This window comes from Triplophysa rosa, linkage group LG12, assembly GCF_024868665.1.
Source record: "Triplophysa rosa linkage group LG12, Trosa_1v2, whole genome shotgun sequence".
NCBI lineage: Eukaryota > Metazoa > Chordata > Actinopteri > Cypriniformes > Nemacheilidae > Triplophysa > Triplophysa rosa.
In genome coordinates this window covers 1,044,105-1,052,589 of record NC_079901.1, presented here as the reverse complement: position 1 = coordinate 1,052,589, position 8,485 = coordinate 1,044,105, and the positions used below count along the sequence as shown (strand labels likewise).

The 8,485-nt window shown below is 44.2% G+C and overlaps 1 protein-coding gene across 2 annotated transcripts in view; it reads left to right on the top strand.

The window, feature by feature from the left end:
- Positions 1-2,652: 2,652 nt before the first annotated feature.
- The window catches only part of sema6dl (sema domain, transmembrane domain (TM), and cytoplasmic domain, (semaphorin) 6D, like), a 106,565-nt gene continuing 100,732 nt past the window's right edge, over positions 2,653-8,485 (top strand). Inside the window, exon 1 of one of the 2 annotated variants that reach the window (XM_057348746.1) lies at positions 2,653-2,761. The gene's annotated coding sequence lies outside the window, so the exon portion shown is untranslated. The remainder of the gene's footprint in view (positions 2,762-8,485) is intronic. The other variant, XM_057348747.1, reaches the window with a different exon arrangement.

Sequence of the window (8,485 nt, the reverse complement as noted above, 5' to 3'; positions counted from 1 at the left end):
GTGCTCTTCTGAAAACGACCAGCTGGTGGCACTTGAGAACGCTTATTCCGGAGATGCGTTGGTGTCTGTGATTTAGAACAGTTAGCCTACTTGTTACTAGAATATGAAAACGCAGTAACCATTAATATTAACTTCTCCATTGGTGTGTATGATGGTTGGTCAATGTAGTGTTTGTCCCGCCTCTTCTCCACTGTGATTGGACGACAGTGACGAGCTCTGCGTTTTACCCAAAGTTAAAAAGTAAAAAACAATAAAAGACAGGGAAAAATAACTCGTCAAATAACATTATGATACATAATCAGTTTGTCTAAAAGAATACAGAACGTTACGTGCGGTTTTACGCGCTATTTACACCTGGCATGGAGCAGGTGGACATTTCTTTCGTACCAACTAACATTTTGAAAATACGAACATTTTCATGAATCGGAAAATTAGTGTTTACGAACGATTTCCACAAAAATGTGTTTTGCTCGTGTTTCATGAATGAGACCCATTATCAACGCCTTCCAGCAACCCCTCATTTCTCAAGTTGTCATGATGTGAAACACACTCTGTGTGTAGGGCGTCATGCATGGCAGTGTTGTTGTATTCTTAGTGTGAATTTTGTTAGTGGATAAGCAATATCCAGCGGTACATGCTCATGATTTCCAGGGCCCTGATGGATATTTTGCCTAAAATCTGTATCACTCAAACAGAGCAGCTAGAGAGCCACTAAAACTAAAGGCCTTATTTTCATCATTCTGGTGTATGGAAGATTGTGTGCCACTAGTCTAGTGTCAGTAAATCAGCATCGGAGCTTTATTGCCACGTGCTTGCACACGTCTAGTGATTCCAGTGCAGACATGCAAATCACAATACCTGTTATAATAATAAAGATTAGGGAGTAAATACAAACGTATACAATAAATGAGACAATAAAATGATGAAGGGTGTTCCTTCAGTAACTGTTGGCTTTAAGTGAACCAACGCGGGGTTGTTTCAATCTATGGTTGGGTTCAACAGGGACAGTTTCTTTGTTAATTTAAACCAGTGCTTGGATTTGACCAGATTTGACCCAAGCATGGGTTCAACCCATTTTATAGCCATCCTTTATTCTGAAGGGCCATTGGAAGTGGAACGACCCTTCATCATGACAGCTAAGACTGTTCTCAGTCTGCATTAGCCCCGCCCCAATCTTGTGATCTTATGAATAATGTTGTCGCAGTGACTCAGGTATGTTCATACTCTGCAGGACATGGTTCAGGATTCAGTTGTGTCAGGTCTCAGGCGTTTGCTGTGAAACAATGTTGAACACATTCTCTACGGTTGTAAAGATCAACTGATATGTCCCACAATGCAAAGCACACTCATCTGTCAACACACACGTGTGCTTTAATGTGTGCGTGACAGCAGACTGTGGCCTGACACGGCTCATATCACGCACTTCACTTCATGTTGGTGAGATGTATGAGCCCGGTGGGAACATGGCTGTGGGTCAGTACTGTGATGCGGTTAGTTGAGCCATTCAATTCAGACAAACATGTCAAGTATTTCACCCGGCACGTGAATGTGTGAGAGAGATAGATGCACTCTAGGTCCGCAGTTGCTGTTTGGTGACCAGCTTTATATTAGAGAAAAACTTCCACGGGTCTGGAAATGTGAAAATCAGCCCTTGTTTTGGGGACCTGTGGAATGCATTACATGTTTTGAACATGATTATAAGTTTAGGCCCGGAGGCTACGAAAGCGGTCCAATGTCTCTTACTGACCCGTATCACGAGCACCAATGATTTCTGCTGCACGTTCACCCCAGCGCCCTTTCTGGACGACTTATCTTACAGTGCAGAAGAGTGTGTGTGTTCTCAAGAGCTAGCAGGCAAACAGGGGGATGGGTCACAGCGTGTGTGTGTGTGGCGTGTGCGCGCGTGTGTGTGTGTGTGTGTGTGTGTGTGCATTTAGCAGAGACTGCACCCTCAGGGCTGTCTGCGTTCCCGCTCTGGTCGCCTGCCTGTGCCGATGGTATCGACTGAGTGTCTGATTGTCTCCAATCTGCCAGCGTGAGCTTATTGTGTTTCACAGTTCAAGAACAGCCCGCAGACAATGAAGAGAAACCTCCAGCAGTCCACTTTTATTCTCTCTGTCTCTCTAACCTCTGTTTCACATCTGGACAAGTGGCCGAATCGGAATAATGCTAACATTGTGATTCCATAAAGTCTTTCTTTACACGTATGTAACGGGACTGAAATAAAATAAATCCTCCAAACAATAACTCCTCACTGAGGGGAACCGAGAAAGGAAATCCCTCCTGGTCGATTAATCGCTTCGATATATATCGCACACGGCATCCCCCTGCGCACGCCTGTTTTACTGAGGAGCAAATCAAGCGCGGAAGAAGCAAGTGATCAATTAGTCTCACATGATGTCTTTTGTCTGCCGAAGCTGAACCGTCTTATCAACCGCTAGCACACAACTTCCCCTCTGGCCGTCGTCCCGAACCCTCTTCCAGAACCCGGCTTTATCAGAACCACCGCTGCAGTCGGGCTTTACCCGTGAGCTCAACTCCCGCGTGTGTGTGTGTGTGTGTGTGTGTGTGTGTGTGTGTAACAGTGTCTGTCTCACAGCTGTGTGCGTGCGTGTGTGTGTGTGAGAGAGAGAGAGAGAAGAGTGTGCATGTGGAGTCGTCTCTCTCTCAGAGTCAGTCTGAGCGTGTGATGGTCCAGCGTGTGAAGCGGGCTTTCTCTACTCTATACACGCGCGTGCATCCTGCAGAAATCCAGCAGAACGTAAGTCTATAGTGTCATGCGGTGCTTTTGTTTCAGCTGCGTGCGTGCGTGCCTGCGAGAGACACTTCAGATAACTGCTGTTTAAAACTGATGTATGCCGTTTGATGGTGGTTGGGTTAGTTTGTGTTAGCTGGTGTTTGTGAGAAAACTACGGGTGACTGTCATGTAAAAAACAATGCGATCAGCTGAAGGGTTGTGTGTTGACGTGTGCTTTGTTTTTCAGTGATGTAAGCACGTGTTTACAGGACTGACCCAATGCACACCTGAGGGTTTCATGAATCTGCAAACATCACTTTCTGCCTGCAGACTACATTACGAACATCTTCTTTTCCTGCTAAAAATGTACTTGTGTAAGATAGCAGAGAACACAAGCTGAAGTACGTTTCTTTATCCACTCCCAATGGCAAATCCTGTTTTTCTTGTAATAACATTCAGAGGGGTTTATGTTTAAAACAGAAGGCACACGCACAAAAACATTATTACAAGAAAAACACGATTTTCCAATGAAAGTAAGACAAATAAAGGTACTTCAGAATGTATTCTCTGAAAACAAGCCTTATTATTCTGCTTTTCAAGTGAATTTATCTCGTTGTGTGGATGTTTAGATAGAACAGAGCAAACATACTAACTTTCATACTGTGTTTGTTTCTCTGTGTGGAACAGAAAGTGAATACTGCTTGATTTGGTGTATTGCCGTATGTGTTTGAGGTTGTAAGTGCCGGGATGCTGTCAGCTGAATTTACTGAATCAAGAGTCAACTGTGATGGGGTGTGTTCCTCTGCGTGAGCTCGTTGTGTCCATTCCTAAATCTATTCAGACAGGCTGATCTATCTTCTAACTACTGTCGATTCAAGGGCTTCACAGGAAGGATCACATGATGCTTCTTAAAAAGACAAATATTCAGAATACAGCTCTTTTCTAACAGCGACCGTAGGTTTCTTCATTAGCTTTGTGACAGGAACAGACGGAAAATATTATTTTCCTTTACAAACCATATTCTGCCTATTCCAATAGGCGTGTCCCCGTCACTTACAGCACATCTCAAAACTAATGGAGCGTCTATGATCTTCTCTAAATAATGTCTTTTGCTTCTAAGATTTTGCACACCTGCAGACACCTCAGGGACTTGTTTTTGGTCAAATATAATTTGTTAATTGACACGTACAGATCTACACGCACTCGGTGCTGGTCTGGTCACACATTCTCTGTTTCCATTGTTTCTTGCTTTGTTACGTTTCCTCTGTTCTGTGCCATATGAGATCCGTTCTGTGTGTGTGTGTGTTCGTGTCTTTGTTTTGTTGCCAGGGCTTGGCTAGCGCAGGCAACATCCATATACCGCCCGTGAGCTTCAGACCCCACCCAAGCACATTCACATCTGATGAATAAAACATGACATTGAGATGGGGAGCTTTCTGCCGTTGCAGCCGACGGCTCGGTTGACCCGTTTCTGAGAGCCATTGACAGGTTACGGCTAATTTGGGTCACTAGAAGCCCGTACAAAAGCAGCACGTCAGTACTTACGGAGACTGAGTGAATCAGCAAGTCCAGAACGATCCAGCTCGGGTCCCTAGACTCCCGCTTCAGCTGAAGGGAAATATAAAGCAGGAACACGTTCAAAGGAAGTCAATGTTTATTCCCCTGGTACCTCACGTTCTCTCTCTCTCTCTCTCTGTGTGTTTCTTTACCTCTCTGCTATTGTTGGGAGCATCTGCGGATTTGTGGAACATACACATTGTCGTCGTCACAGTCTTGTGTGAATTTTAAAGCTAGAGTTCACCCAAAAGTGAAACTTTCAATCTTTATTTTCTCACACACGTATGTCAGCGAACAGTATGTCTTATTATGTGGTTTTTGTTGTTCCACTGAAAACATCCCAGCACACTAAACTCAGAACAAGATGATGGCAAGTAAAAAAGAGAACGTTCAGTGTTTTTTTTGGGGGGGGTGAACGATTTCATGAAGCAGTGAACACTCGTGTTTGCTCTCTAGAAGAGGGAGTATATTTATGCAGAAATTACAGTTCATTTACAATGCAAATGCACAACACGGATAACAAGATATCTGTTTACTTGTGCGGTGAGGGTAAAAGTTCCCGACCCACTCAGAGTTTGGCCAGTGTCGGATCTGAGCGATTAGCATGCGCGATTGCTAGCGGCCATATCTTCATGTTTGCGTGTAGGTTCTTGAGCCTACACGCTCTCTCTGAAGAGAAGCTTCCTGCCTTCCTCACCCCGCCGTTTCCTCTTCATCTCTTTCACAGCTTGTTTTGTTTGTCCGCAGGGACTTGCGTGTACGTCTTCCACATTCACACTTTCTAAAGTTTCCTTTTCTCCCTCGTGTGCAGTTCCTCTTGGCGGAGGAGGGTTGATTCACCTCTCTGCTCTGGGCAAGTGCCCTCTCTCTTACTAACTGCCAAACATTTCCCTACCCACCCCCAGACTGAACCCATGCCAACCCCTTACATCCACCCGAAACCCGCCCCTGGGTACGAGGGCGTTTTAAGGAAATGAGGTAACGAGACCACTGCGCCAAACCTAGTCTCACAGAATCAGACCATCCGATCCAAGGAGGTGTAATATAAAGCGTGAGCACATTTCCATTGGTCCTACAGGCGGTTGTGTGGCTATCGCATGATCCGTTTCAGTTGTCGCACATTTGCTCATTGGCACTGAATGATGGCCACAAATGTTTTCCAGCGAATCACCTGTGTTGTAAATGCCACGTAACGTCCAAAGATGCATAGCCGTCCCGTAACCCTGCAGAGGACGAGCAGCTTTACGGGATGGATGGAGAGATGTGACATGTCTGTTTTAAGCACACGGATGCCAGAAGGAGCTAAAAACACAACTCATGACCACCTATTCTAACTCTCACATAAAGCAACCGAACAGAATGTTTTCGTGTGTGTGTAGCGTTCGGGGCGTGTATATCTGAAATAGATGAGATGGGTTAATGGGCTCAGAGCGGCCAGTGATTCATCGTGCGTTTTACTGCAGAGCCATTAAAACATGTGGATGATTTCTGATTAACCAACCTCTTAATCACACTGTTTACCTAAGCACCATTTTTAAGGCCTCGCTTTACATTTCTCTCTTTTTACCCTTCATTTATCTCTGCCACTAACCCAATCTCATTAATGATCCATCGATTGGGTTGGAGACTGGAGGGCGTTGTGAGATGTGATTCTCTGGATGGGGCTGATGTGGAGCCGCGTGCTCTCTCTCTCTCTCTCGCTCGCTCATGGACGCCGCAGTAATTAGCGCTACTCTATGTTATGGCACCGCATCAATCAAAAGCTCTTTTCATCCCGCCGGTACCGTGATTGGACTGTTTGTTCTGCCTCATATGGTTGGCTCTTCACATGCTGTAGCTGTCGAGTGTTTCTCTGTACTTCTGTAGAGCAGCATTGATAACGATGTACACTGTAAATCACCAATCCCAGATCTCTTTCCATGCCTGGCCGCTGGTTCCATACATGTCAATGATGTGTCTATGTTGTGCTCTTCAACCATGTCGAATGTCATGACCAAGAAGATCCACAACCTAGTGTCATCAGCAGATGGCACAGCCACAGTACATTTCCTCGCTGTCTGATATTGAAATTGCAGAAAAAGAGATTGGCTGGTACCACACAACTTTACATGCACTAGTCCACCTGAAATAAAACCACACTGTAAAAATGATTGCAAGGTTTGGTTTTGGCACATCGTCGAAGCAGGTAAGCAATGACACTTCTGTGCAGACTGATCCACCTGTGCAATGTATTTATTTTTTCATTTTCTATCCAGTATTACAAACCTGACTGTAAATGGCGTGCACAGACAAAGCGGTTGGTCGCTTGACTTTTTCAGTCAGATGACATATCTCTGTCTGTTTATAACTGTGTGGTTCTTGGCCAGAATAAGCACAGTAGTCCAGATTTTATGTCAATGGTCAAAAGGCAGGCTATGCAAGACTGCACACAACCTAAACCGAACCGGCATGATGTTTTAGTTCAGTTGATAAATGTACTCATGCGAGAAGTATTTGTTTTTATGAAAAAAATACAAGAGATGTGAAAGAGTAGGTCATAACATTCTATTGCATGTTTTCCTTTCACGCCGTCAGGTTTCATTCTCTCAGTATGGGCATCAGTGGGTGTGATTCAATCAGATTAGTTTTTCTTCTGCTGGTGTAGAACATTATTCAGGTGAACGTGTGAACAGAACAGACAAACACATTTTGAATAGTTCAGTCATGATGTTGACTATTCAGAGGAACCACATAAACGCAGACGTCTCCTGTCTGTTCTGACTTCTGCTCATGAAAGCCAAACCATCAACATCCCAACAAAACACAAAGGAGAAACAAAGGCATGTGCTGTTCTGTTGTGTTCAACTAAACGTTCAGATGTTCCCTCAGATGTGTAGCTCCAGAAATGACTGAGACCTGCTCATAAGGCCTGAATAGAAAGGGAGCGCACACAGTTCAAAGGACATGAAACGCTGATGGTGTGGCACAGAGTGGGTGTGACGGTCATTTCAATCGTTCGGTGAACGACCAATCTAAGAGGTCACTTACACTTATCAGGACTGAAACAGGCCTGGCTCCAGATATGAGATGAAAGGTGGGCCAAGTGATTTTCCAGGTGGGCGGAGGGGGATATAAAAAAAAATATATGTAAGTGAATGAGCTAAGAAGACTGTCTCGCCAAAAAAAGTAAAACCGAAAAGAAGAATATTTGGAGCTGACTTGAATATCGCATTTATTTTGTGATTGGCAGTTATGTGGTGTGGGGGCAGGGTGGACGCAGAGTCCTGCCAACTCCGTTCACTTCATTGGAACAGTTTTTTCACAGCAACGGTGGTTCATGGATCCTCTCTGTTAACGGCACTGGGTGGAGGCAGGGTGGGCAACGTTTCTGATAGGGTGGGCAAAGCCGGGCCTGGACTGAAATAAAGTTTAGTTCAGCCTCCACAACATTTGTGAAGCAAACCAAACGTGTTACCTCCAAACACAAGAGAATCAACCCACAACAAAACTGAAAAATAATTTAATAGTGACAGAAAATACATGTGCAAAATGTGTAAATGGAGATCACTAAACAAACAAACAAACAAACATTTTGCTTACCCACGTAGGTTAATTAGGAAAACAAAAGCAGATTTGTGGGCAATTTTCATAGGATGTGTGTGTGCTTTGGGCACACAGTCTCTTGACACACAGAAGAAATTTCGAATAGAGAAACCTGTAGATGTTCTCAAGTGACAGCCGCTGCCTCGTCTTGTTAAGTAAGTAAGTAAGAGTTTGGGAAGAGAAGCAGCACACGGATGGTACCTTTTGAGTCCCACATGCAGCCAAAATTAATCAGAACACATTTTTCCAATCTTTCATTTTTGCTCCATATTGAGTTCTGCCAATTTCTCTAGAGCTTTGATTGGCAAATTTGTTGATTCTGATGAGATTTAGTTAAAAGGAACCAGTCATGGTCTTCATTCACAGAGAGAAAGTGACCAGCAAATGCTGGTAAAGAATTTTGTATTGAGGTTCATTTTTGTCAGTCTGTCTCATCATAGCTTAAGTATGGAAACCATTACTTTTGTCTGTGATATTTTTATTCATCCTTTGCATTTTGGTGCTAAACTTCTTACTGCTATACGTGCAGAGTCGGCGCCAGACCACGACTAACAGGAGGGCAAGTGGCTCCCTGCGGGAGGGCATACAATCAGCATCATTACTACAAAA